At 41.9% G+C, this 11096-nt stretch overlaps 1 long non-coding RNA gene across 2 annotated transcripts; it reads left to right on the top strand.

Annotated features, from left to right (window-relative positions):
- The first annotated feature begins 16 nt into the window (after positions 1-16).
- Positions 17-10015, top strand: LOC120033626. Of its 2 annotated transcripts, XR_005473972.1 has the most exons (6): positions 17-60; positions 4352-4641; positions 5878-5971; positions 6072-6196; positions 8311-8421; positions 8696-10015. It is a non-coding gene; the product is annotated as an uncharacterized LOC120033626 (long non-coding RNA). The 2 variants fall into 2 exon arrangements; XR_005473971.1 differs by lacking the exons at positions 17-60; positions 4352-4641 and adding an exon at positions 5378-5768.
- Positions 10016-11096: the final 1081 nt, after the last annotated feature.

Below are 11096 nucleotides of genomic sequence, written 5' to 3'. Positions count from 1 at the left end.
TTTTTTTTTAAGTCCGGGAAAACTTAAAAACAACATCAATGGAGAAGTCAACATACAAGTGTAAGTATAAACGAATGAAAATAAGTTATAAATTGTGGTACTAATGCAAAAAGTAAACACTTTTGTTTGGTTATCATTTTCCTTCAGAAGTTCCAGCTAGGCATTCTAACGGTAGTTAGAAAATTAATTTGCTAGCTATCATACAGTGCAGTAGGCGAATATTAATAATGATATATTTAATAAGTAAACATGCACTCATAATTGACTGCAGCGCATGTAAAGCACCCACAAGCTACCGGTGCCTGAAAACAAAATCATTGCGGTATGAACGAGTGACGAATTAACAAAGTTAAGTTGGTTTTATAGTCACACATTCAGACGATTCGGATGTTTAACAGACGTACCAACAGACGTTCGCCAAAAGCCATTTAAAGTGGTAAAAATCAATAACTAATTAATTGATTACCACAGAAACGAAAAAAAAATAGATATGATTTATTCTATAAATGTCTAGCATACTTTTACAACCTTTGTTTTGAATACAAATTCCAGTTTTGATTTGATATAAATACATAGAATCTATCAAATGCAATTTAAAACTGTATAAATCAATAAGTAATTCATTGATTGTCACAGAAACATCAAACTATGTATGATTTATTCTATAAATGTCTAGCATACTTGTACAACCTTTTTGGCTAATCCATTTGTGGTTTCAGGGTGGGCGAAAACAGTTGGGTGCTGTGGAATCAGTGAAGGTAACCAGAAGTGGTCTTGTGATAATTGTTTGTGTTTCTGCTGGTCAGAGGGAGCAGGCGCTCCATGTTAAATGAATGGGGTCAAGAGATGTGAATTGTTTTGCTCTCAAGAAAATGATGCCATTGAAATGAGTGATTACAGGGGTAGCGGTAAATGTGAAAGTTGACCAACTGAAGGGGAAGATTCCCGGTGTTTGTGATGCTCGCGTTTGGTGCGACGCAAACAGGATTTTTTAAATTACATTTTTTTATTTCACCTTTATTTGACCAGGTAGGCCAGTTGAGAACAAGTTCTCATTTACAACTGCGACCTGGCCAAGATTGGATGGCAGGAGTGGTGAAACAGAAGAGTTGTTGTCTGTTCTTTTAAGTTATGATGTTGAGTCTTTGCCCGACAAATTGATGTTAGGATATGTAAGTTTTCCTGTACGAGCTTTTGTGACGAATACATTACGTTGTTACAGGTGTCAAGCTTATGGGCATGTGGCAGCAGTGTGTAGGAGGGAGGTTCCTGGCTGTGAGAAGTGTGCAGAACGGCATGAGACAAAATAATGTGTGGCATTGGGTGAAGTAGTGGTATGTGTTAATTGTAGGGGTACCCATGGGACTGGGGAACAGAAATGTCCTGTGCGAGAGAGGCAGGTTGAGCTTACCAGGGTTAGAGTAGTGTAGAAGTCATATGCTGAGGCAGTGAAGAAAGTAGAAGAAGATGGGTCAAGGGGGAAGGATCCTGAGAGGAGTGGTGTGAGTAGTAGATCTGTACCAGTACAGAGGGATAGGTCACCAAGTGATATGTTTCAGTAAGATTGGATTTTCAGCATTTATAGCAATGGTTATCAACTGTACTGCAGGGATGGAACGTACGTCGCAGAAAATTGAGGTTGTGGTGGCAGCTGCAGTGTTATTTGGGTGTGCGAGACTTGACGCCAGAAGAGTTGGCCTGAACAAGGACTAAATAAATTTAAATAGTGGAGTAGGTGTTTTTATAGAAAATATATTTTTGTGAGTGGAGTTAGATGGGTGCGCACACACACACATATATACAGTTGAAGTCGGAGGTTTACATACACTTAGGTTGGAGTCATTAAAACTCGTCTTTCAACCACTCTACAAATTTCTTGTTAACAAACTATAGTTTTGGCAAGTCAGTTAGGACATCTACTTTGTGCATGATACAAGTCATTTTTCCAACAATTGTTCACAGACAGATTATTTCACTTATAATTCACTGTATCACAATTCCAGTGGGTCAGAAGTTTACATACACTAAGTTGACTGTGCCTTTAAACAGCTTGGATGGCTTTAGAAGCATGTCATGGCTTTAGAAGCTTCTGATAGGCTAATTTACATAATTTGAGTCAATTGGAGGTGTACCTGTGGATGTATTTCAAGGCCTACCTTCAAACTCAGTGCCTCTTTGCATGACAACATGGGAAAAGCAAAAAAAAGCCAAAATTGTAGACCTCCACAAGTCTGGATCATCCTTGGGAGCAATTTCCAAATGCCTGAAGGTACCACGTTCATCTGTACAAAAATAAAATTTGATTTGATTTGAAACAATAGTACTCAAGTATAAACACCATGGGACCACGCAGCCATCATTCCGCTCAGGAAGGAGACGCGTTCTGTCTCTTAGAGATGAACGTACTTTGGTGTGAAAAGTGCAAATCAATCCCAGAACAACAGCAAAGGACCTTGTGAAGATGCTGGAGGAAACAGGTACAAAAGTATCTATATCCACAGTAAAACGAGTCTTATACCGACATAACCTGAAAGGCCACTCAGCAAGGAAGAAGCCACTGCTCCAAAACCACCATAAAAAAGCCAGACTACGGTTTGCAACTGCACATGGGGACAAAGATCGCAGTTTTTGGAGAAATGTCCTCTGGTCTGATGAAACAAAAATAGAACTAATTGGCTGTAATGACCATCGTTATGTTTGGAGGAAAAAGGGGGAGGCTTGCAAGCCAAAGAGCACCATCCCAACTGTGAAGCACGGGGGGGTTGGGGGGCAATCATCATGTTGTGGGGGGGCTTTGCTGCAGGAGGGACTGGTGCACTTCACAAAAGAGATGGCATCATGATGCAGGAAAATTATGTGGATATCTTGAAGCAACATCTCAAGAAATCAGTCAGGAAGTTAAAGCTTGGTCGCAAATGGGTCTTCCAAATGGACAATAACCCCAAGCATACTTCCAAAGTTGTGGCAAAATGGCTTAAGGACAACAAAGTCAAGGTATTGGAGTGGCCATCACAAAGTCCTGACCTCAATCTCGTAGAAAATGTGTGGGCAGAACTGAAAAAGCGTGTTCGAGCAAGGAGGCCTACAAACCTGACTCAGTTACACCAGCTTTGTCAGGAGGAATGGGCCAAAATTCATCCAACCTATTGAGGGAAGCTTGTGGAAGGAAGGCTACCTGGAACATTTGACCCAAGTTAAACAATTTAAAGGCAATGCTACCAAATACTAATTGAATGTATATAAACTTCTGACTGGCTGGGAATGTGATGAAATAAATAAAAGCTGAAATAAATCCTTCTCTCTACTATTATTCTGACATTTCAAATTTTTTAAATATAGTTGTGATCCTAACTGACCTAAAACAGGGAATTTTTACTAGGATTAAATGTCAAGAATTGTGAAAAACTTTATTTTGCTAAGGTGTATGTAAACTTCTGGCTTCAACTGTATTTATTTATTTATTTTTAGCAAAGTATAAGGGAATTATTCTCCAGCCTAGTTGGATGTGATAATGTAACATTTATTGGATGCCAACCGCCATTAAACCTCATTGAAGAAGGAATTTTCACTCGCCACCAAATTTGGTGATGAGAGAAAGCCCAGTAGCTGGCGGTGGGAGATGTAGCGAGATGGATTCTGAACATTTTCTCATCAATAAAACATTTAACCTCAATTGTTTTCTGTTCCCAAACTGAAATATGTTAGAGTGGACTATGTTTGTAGACTTTACCCTTTGCCAAAGTTAGATTTTTTTATTTGATTAGAATTTAAAGGGTGAATTGAGTTATTGCATACATGCAATTCACAGAGTAGGCGTTCCCTTCCGACTTCAGTGCGTTCAAGACAACTGGGAACTGGGACAGCAACGACCACCCACTGGCAAAAATAATTTTGAACGGTCATCCAACTCGGAACTCGGGCCTCTTTCTAGAGCTCTGAGCTTCTGACCTAAAGATCACTGACATCATGATTTGACCTCATATTTTTCAGACTTTCCAGTTGTCTTGAAAGCGCCATGAGTACCACAGTATGAGTCATAATACCCATAAACCCTAGTTGTAAAACCAATAAAAAAAATGTTTTTATTTTTTGCCAAATAATTGTGTCTGGAATTTTAGAACCACTTCATATAAGGTCTGTGTTTCATGTAGGCTTACCCTGGCGTGACGTTTTAATACCATTCAAATCTCTCTCAGACAAGGTAGCATAGTAGGATTTTAGATGTGCAGATAGACCTAAGCCCAGTCTATTTTACCGTTACTATAGTAAAGTCTGTGGGTTAGGGGAAAATATAGACGTTAGCATTTTAGTAATCAACCTAGCTAGTAACTTTTTTTTTTGTGTCTTTCAGATTGGTGGACCGGAAACCCAGTGACAACACTCGGGTCTGCAGCTGACATTTTCCGTTGGGAAAGAGAAATGGCCCTGTATTTGCCAGAAAATGTTGCTCATCCATCATCGCAGAAGAGGAATGGCAGAAGAGGTAGATCCAGACACATTCAACATGGCAGACGAAGTTCCAGGCGCCTCGGCCACTGAAGATTGTAGGAGGCTGCTGTCTACACCGCTGCGGAATGTTCTCACTGAGGTGCATCTTGAGGAAACAGCGCAGTTGAAGGTTCTACAAAATACCTGCAACAGGTATTCAGCATCACAGCTGTCTGATAAAGTACTTAGAATGGAAACAGGACTTCCAGACAAAGACATGTTCAACATCATTGTTGAATACTTGGAATGTTAAAAGGACTGCGTTGTCTACTTTGCCAAGTGGAGGGTGAAGATGCTGTCATTTGAGGATCAAGTGTTTATGGCTCTTATGAAGTTGCATCACAGCTACACCAACTTGCACCTGACTCAACTATTCTGTTGTAGTGCAATCAGTTGGGATCATGTGATCCACAAGCTTTTTTTCATTAGCATCATGAAGACTTCCAAGTCGGGAGAAGAACCAAACGTGCTTGCGTCTTTTCAGGGGTCCAGAGGGAACTGCAGGATGGTCATTGACTGTACTGACATGGAAGTTGCTACTCCAAGTCAGATGGATCTGCAGAAGCAAACCTAATCTGTGTACCATTCAATGCACTCCTTCTAGCTAACTTAATACAGTGATAACATACTGCAGTTATCTCTATCGGACAATGCCAGAAGTAGCGGTTTGTCCAGAATGTCCAGAAGTCGCGGTTTGAGAACATTTTCATGTCTTCATGTCTGGAGACATGATTTTTGTCAGACAAAGGCTTCTTTTTTTTAACCCGTTTTTTCTCCCCAATTTCGTGGTATCCAACTGGTAGTAGTTACAGTCTTGTCTCATCGGTGCAACTCCCGCACGGACTCGGGAGAGGCGAAGGTCGAGAGACATGCGTCCTCCGAAACCCAACCCAACCAAGCCGCACTGCCTCTTGACACAACACGCATCCAACCCGGAAGCTAGCCGCACCAATGTGTCTTGAGCTTGACGCGTGCAGCAATTACTGTGAACATTCCTCCATTCCTGAACCACGAAGGTTCACAGAGCGTGAGATGCATCTCACAAAAAACATAGTGAGAAACGGGATCCATGTTAACAGGGCAAATGCTCGACTAAAATATGTAAAAATCCTGAAATTCATCCCACCTTGTCTGCGTTATAGTAATATGCTGGTGCAGACTTGCTGTGCACTTGTTAACCTCCAAAACACACTCATCAGAGAAGTAGCTGTTGGTTGGGAAACGAGAACAACGAGGCATGAGGGTTTGGTGTTGAGGGACGATTTGTCACATTGTCGAAGGTGGGGTTGTGTTAGGATAAACAATGCATTTTCTGTGCAGATAAAGTTGATACAGCATTGAAGAGGACCCACTATTGACCAAATGTCTCTTTGTTTTCCATTCCAACAGGAGTGCCTCCCTCAGACCATCCGGTGCATGGACATCCTGTGCCAGTGTGATGTGGTCGTGGAGACTACAGTACATCGAGCCTGTGGACGAACAAGTCAGTAACTCATCAAATATGATACAATATTGTGTAAAACATTGAATTTGTAGATGTCTCAATTTTGACTGTCCCCTTTTCCACATGTTTTGTACATGAGACGTGACATGCGGAACATCAGGCTCACCCCACGAGAAGTATGATCAATGCCACCCTCAGCAAGGAGAAGTGATGTCTCTCCCATCCTGCATTTACCAGAAACTGAAGCTCCACACAACAAAGGGGGTAAGAAATAATTTAAACTTCACAGATATAAATTCCCACTGTGCCCATGATAAAATGCAATGTGAATTGTGTTGTACTACTGAATGAAACTGTGAGGAGATGCACTCAGACCAGCCCTTGTGATTGAACTTACGTTAACTACGTTACTTTAGTTGGCTGCTTTGAGCAAAACGTGAATGTAATATAACCTATTATGGGAGCCTAGTGTGTGTGTGTGAACTATGTGTCATATTTTTGGACCATTTGCTTCCTGGAAAACAGGTACTGACAGGTGGTGCGATGAAGACTCTGATCCAGTGCCCCCCCAAAAACATTATAATAAAACTTCAAAGTAAGAAAAACTAATATGTGCAAAAAGTATTTACAAGATATTTACAGATTTTCACTGTTGCGTTGCCAACTTTGGGGGCATGTCGTCCTTGAAAAACTCCTCCAGTCCAGCAATATGAGTCTGCCAGAGGTTGTCACACTGGATGGGGATGGTAATGGAGGCTTAGGTGGTCCACACATAGAAGAAGCAATTGTCTCTTCCAGTGATGTGGCGCTGCCCTTGGACCTGGTGCCGGTAAGGATGGTCTTCACGTAGGCTATAAGACCCTCCCTCCTCCTAGATATAGAAATCCTTTGACATCACTGCCTCTTCAATGGAAAGTTCCCTGGACTTCCTAATGGGCCACCCCCAGGTGGTAAGGTTAGGTAAAAACACATCTGCCACGCTGATCCTCAACATGGGGGCCCCTCAGCGGTGCATGCTCAGTCCCCTCCTGTACTTCCTGTTCACTCATGACTGCATGGCCAGGCACGACTCCCAACACCATCAAGTTTGCTGATGACACAAGTGGTAGGCCTGATCACGACAACAATATGACAGCCTATAGGGAGGAGGTCAGAGACCTGGCCGTGTGGTGCCAGGACAACAACCTCTCCCTCAATGTGATCAAGACAAAGGAGATGATTGTGGACTACAGGAAAAGGAGGACCGAGCACGCCCCCATTGACGGGGCAGCAGTGGAGTAGGTTGAGACGTTCAAGTTCCTTGGTGTCCACATCACCAACAAACTGACATGGTCCAAGCAAATCAAGACAGTCGTGAAGAGGGTACGACAAAACCTATTCCCCCTCAGGAGACTGAAAAGATTTGGCATGGGTCCTCAGATCCTCAAAAGGTTCAACAGCTGCACCATCAAGAGCATCCTGACTGGTTGCATCACTGCCTGGTATGGCAACTGCTCGGGTCTCTGACCGCAAGGCACTACAGAGGGTTGTGCGTACGGCCCAGTACATCACCGGGGTCAAGTTTCCTGCCATCCAGGACCTCTATACCAGGCGGTGTCAGAGGAAAGCCCGAAAGACTCCAGCCACAGTCTATATTTCTAGTCATTGACTGATCTCTCTGCTACCGCACGGCAAGCGGTACCGGAGTGCCAAGTCTAGATATACAAAATGCTTCTCAACAGCTTCTACCAGCAAGCCATAAGACTCCTGAACAGCTAATCAAATGGCTACCCAGACTATTTGCATTGCCCCCCCCCCCCCCCTCTTTTACGCCTCTGCTATTCTCTGTTTATTTTCTATGCATTCCACTGAACCTGCCTCCTTAGACACTGAAGATCCTTCTCTGTGGGCTCTCGGGACAGAGGGTTGTTGTCTTAAGCCAGGTACAGATCCTCCACTGACCACCTGGTTGGGCACGGCTGGGTCCCTCAACTTGCATTCCACATCCTTACAGCCGATATTGTGAACTGCAAAAATAGCCAATGGTGCCGCCTGGCTACACTTATAAGCTCTATGGGGCATTCACATGTGGTAGAGAGAATCCCCTGGTCACCTGTAGAGATCTGCCAAGAGGAAAGATGTTAAGTGCTATATGCCTTTCAAAGCATGACTTTGAACAGCTTGAAATGCATTTGTTTTCAGAAATGTGCTATATAAATAAAGTTTGATTTGATTGATGACATTACAGCTGTAGAATTTTTAATAAACTGTCATTTTCACGAGGACAAGTGCAGTTTTTCCATTACATTTTTATTGAAAATTTGTGATATTATCACTTGACATCAATTTGTAGATGCATCGAAATGTTGACTTTATGTCCCCTTTTCCCCACGTTTTAGAAATGAGGTGTGGCTTGCGGAACATCCTGCTCACCCCATGAGAAGCAGAGCATGATCAACGCCACTTGCAGAAAGGAGATCTTCTGGAATGGATGTACTCTCACTCTGGGGGTAAGATAATTTAAACATTACAGATCTAAAATCCTACTGTGCCCATGATAAAATGCAATATGATTTGTGTTGTACTACTGAATGAAACTGAAGAGATGCACTCAGACCAGCCTTTGTGATTGTACTTACGTTAACTATATTACTTTAGTTGGCTGCTTTGAGCAAAACTTGAATGTAATAACCTTTTCTAGGAGCCTATTATTTGTTTACAGACAACACCCTATCCAACAAATGCATCTTTATTCATTGTTCACTTGTTTTTCGACAATGTCAGGTAGAGGCAGGGATGACTGGGTTCTTCAGCAAGTAAGACACGGGGTAAGAAATAATTTAAACATCACAGATATAAATTCCCAATGTGCCCATGATAAAGTTAACTACATTACTTTAGTTGGCTGCTTTCAGCAAAAATTGTATGTAATGTAACCTATTCTGGGAGACTAGTGTATGTATGTACAATGTGGAATATTTTTGGACCATTGGCTTCCCTGAAAACGGAGACTGACAGGAGGATCAATAGGAGTCTGCCAGAGGTCGTCACGCTGGATGGTGATGGAGGTTTTGGTGGTCCACACAACGAAGAAGCAGGTGTCCCTTCAAGTGACGTGGAGTTGACCTTGGACCAAGTGCCAGTAAGGATGGTTCTTCACGGAGGCTGTAAGACCCTTTCTTCTGGATATAGAAATCCTTCAACTTCACTGCCTCTTCAATGGTAAGGTCCCCTTGCACCATAGGGGCATTTGACCTCCACCAATGCTGTGGTGCCCACCAGACCATCTGGTGAGGCACCCAGAATCCCAGAACCCGTGACCCAAAGCCCAGACTCCTGCACATCCATCCCTGTAGCCATTTTGAATGCCTTGATGCCCTCTTTATCTGTGCCCCACTTTACACACAACACCCCATCCAACGACTGTGAACACCTTGAAATGTATGCATTTTAAGAAATGTGATATAAAAATTGTTTGATTTGATTGACTACAGCTGTAGAATATTTAATAAACTGTAAAGTGCAGTTTTTCCATAAACTTTTAATTGATAACTTGGGATTTTGTCACTTGACATATCAATCATACAGTGGGAAGGATCCTATAAGTCAAGACTGTGTGGATGCATGTACCTCTCCGAATAAATAAATACAATAAAGTCTGATGTCTAAACAAAGTCAATTCTGAATGTCAATTAGTTTTGGATTAATTCTCATCAATTCTAGAACTGAGTTATCACTAATCGAAGTCTGGTATCCGGGGTAATCTGGTTATTGATTATATGATAAAGTGTCTGTTTCCTTATAGAATGTTGACAGCTGTATAGAACAAATTGTATTGCTATGATGCTCAAACTTAATAGGTTGCATGTTCAAATCCAGCGATAGAGTTTTGTTTTAAGCCTATCCCAAACCTTAACCATTGTGGTAATGCCTAACCTTAAGTTTGAGTTAATGACTGAACTTAACCTTAAACACTTCGAAATTTGACTTTTGAGAAACATGGATGAACGTCTACTTCTAACTTGAGACTGTGAGAGCCTGTTGGCTTTTTTTTGCATGTGACTACTCATGTTTGTTAATAACAAATAAACATAAATAAATGTGCACAATGAGCACTTGTTGTCTTTCAAATACATCATTAGAGTTGTTGGTTAGCTAGTTAGTGAATTTTACATGGAGAAAATTGGGCTTCTGAACTGAAAATGGATGGCCCTCCCTTCAGCAAAATATATTTGACCTAAAACCTCCCTGAATGCTTGGGGGAAAAAAAGTGACCGTCCCCGATACCCAAAATATTAATTAAAACAAAGTTAATAGCAGAGAACATTTCTACCGTTTACCCTCACTTCTTGGACAGACCAGAGCCTTCGTCCTGTAAGCATTACATGGCAACGCAGGAAATTTGATCGCGCAGAGGGCTGCGGGTCAGAAGCTTGTGTGTTCGCAGACCACCATGGACAAGAGTAGGGTTGGAAAGATCTCCTTTATAGTTAAAAGCATTGCATTCATCTGTCACCATATTTGCAGGTCAGAGACAAAAATTGACTTTTATAAAAAATTTCATGCAAATCTACGTCATTTTACATATCAAAATCTTTTTTTAATACCACACATTACCAAATTACAGGCTAAGAATGGACAGGAAGGGAGTCCTGTGTTCATCTTATCATATTTCTCCAATGCCAAATCAGTGTGTCTTGTTTGCAAGAAACTTTACCTGTTTGCAAATAATTAAATCTGAGACGTCATTAGGAATTTGAGCATGGTACGTTCAAAAGTTAAGCCTATCTTTTCACCCCAGACAGAGTAGGCCTACCGACACAGAACAATTAGGTAGGCTATTTAAAGAGTGCATGGTGGGTGATGGAATTGACCTGAAAAAGTCTATGGATATACACTACATGGCCAACATGTAGTACATGGACACCTGCACATTGAACATCTCATTCCAAAATCATGGGCATTAATATCCCCCCCCCCCTTTTCCGCTTTAACAGCCTCCACTCTTCTGGGAAGGCTTTCCACTAAATGTTGGAACATTGCTGCGGGGACTTGCTTCCATTCAGCCACGAGCATTAGTGAGGTCATGCACTGATGTTGGGCGATTAGGCCTAGTTCGCAGTCGGTGTTTCAATTCATCCCAATGGTGTTAGATGGGGTTGAGGTCAGCGCTCTGTGCATGCCA

Source organism: Salvelinus namaycush, chromosome 3 (genome assembly GCF_016432855.1).
Source record: "Salvelinus namaycush isolate Seneca chromosome 3, SaNama_1.0, whole genome shotgun sequence".
In the NCBI taxonomy this organism is placed as follows: domain Eukaryota; kingdom Metazoa; phylum Chordata; class Actinopteri; order Salmoniformes; family Salmonidae; genus Salvelinus; species Salvelinus namaycush.
This window is presented reverse-complemented; position numbering and strand designations above follow the sequence as displayed.